Here is a 1,758-nt window from a genome sequence, read left to right as displayed (position 1 = left end):
AAAGAAAAAAAGAAAAGAAAAAGAAAAAAAAGACAGAAGAGCTCAGACAGAAGCCCTCCACGGGTTATCTCCAAGTGTTGCAAAATACCTGCAAATCATCTGCTAGGATAAGCTGCCAGTTAACTGAAAAATGTGTCTATGGAGCAGCCATTAACCTCTCAACCCAGACAGACACAAAGTCCTGCCTGGCTCACAGCTGCTGCTCCGGTCAGGGCAGAATGTGAGCTCTTTATGAACTTGGGGAATGTGATCTATATACGGGTCGGAAGTACTGTGCTGCTATAAAAACCTGGCTGCCACTCATCAGTGCCTTCTGCCACTGGGGTGAGCACATGGGGCTGGGGAGCTGCTGAACTCTGTCACTGTGGGACTTTGAGACTTTGCTAAAACCCGTGTCCTTTTATTTGCATTGGGAATTGTTTGAAGAAGCGTGGGAATTCTGTCCTTCTGCACATAAACAAAACTCGGGGAATCATGAAGAGCAAGCAGACTGAGATAACTGGTTTCACAAAGCCTGAGAATGGGACGGCTCTTCACACTTTACCTAAAAAGAAGGAACACCTTTGGAGCTGCATGGGGCTGTGGGCAGCCCGCAGGAGTCTGTGCGTGCGGCTCTGCCCAGTGCTGTGGGACCTGCTTGGCCGTGCCCTGCAGCTGTCAGGAGGAGAGCGGGGAGGAAAGTGGCTGATGGGGCCCGTGGGCGGGCAGGCATTAGCATCTTGGAGCTGGAGAGCAGCTTTTGAAGTCAGCCTCTTTTGAAGTGAATCTCTCAGGGTGCCCCTGCGCCATGCCCACAGAGTGAGCAAACAGGCCCTGCTGCAGGAAGCTAAGCCAGGTGTGCTTCTGGGGTGCCCCAGGTGCTCACAGGCTTTGGCTGCAGTGTCTCATAGTGATGTGTCTCTAAGAGTCCCTCATTTTAGCTACTCTTTGCCCTGAAAACTGGTACTTGTGCTGCAGGTGTGGTGTCGCGTAGGAGGAAGCGTTGTTCTTTTCCCTTACACCTTTAAGGCTTCCCTGTGGGAAGACAGAGCTTGGCCCTCTGTACCCATGCCCACTGTTTTAACAACTGGGGCTGTACTGCAATCCTGCCCTTACTTTCCAGGAGTCCATTTTCCTCTGGGCTCAAATACCAGGTGTTAGTTGGCAGCCAGCCAAACATGAGCCAGCAGTGTACTCAGGTGGCCAAAAATGCCAACAGCATCCTGGCTTGTATCAGAAATAGGGCAGCCAGCAGGAGCAGGGAGGTAACCGTCCCTCTGTACTCAGCTCTGGTGAGGCTGCACCTCAAGTGCTGTGTTTATTTTTGGGCCCTCACTGCACAAAAGTCATGGAGGCCCTGGAGTGTGTCCAAAGAAGGGCAGTGGAACTGTGAGGAGCATAGGTCTGATGGGGAGCAGCTGAGGGAACTGGGATGGGTCAGTCTGGAGAAGAGGAGGCTCAAGGGAGGCCTTATTGCTCTCTACAACTGCCTGAAAGGAAGTTGTGGTGAGGTAAAAGTTGGCCTCTTCTCCCAAATAACAGTGATAGGGCCGGAGGAAATGGCCTCAAGTTGCACCAGGGGAGGTTCAGGTTGGATATTAGGAACAATTTCTTCTCAGCAGGAGTGGGGAGGCACTGGCACAGGCTACCCAGTGAGGTGGTGGAGTCATTGCCCTGGAGGTGTCCAAGAAACATATGGATGTGGTAGAGAGGGATATCATTAGTGAGCATGGTGGGGGTGGGCTGATGGTTGGACTGGATGAGCTCAGAGGTCTTTTC

The sequence above is a fragment of the Meleagris gallopavo genome, chromosome 1 (genome assembly GCF_000146605.3).
Source record: "Meleagris gallopavo isolate NT-WF06-2002-E0010 breed Aviagen turkey brand Nicholas breeding stock chromosome 1, Turkey_5.1, whole genome shotgun sequence".
NCBI classification, from domain to species: Eukaryota; Metazoa; Chordata; class Aves; order Galliformes; family Phasianidae; genus Meleagris; species Meleagris gallopavo.
Note: the sequence above shows the minus strand (reverse complement) of the source record.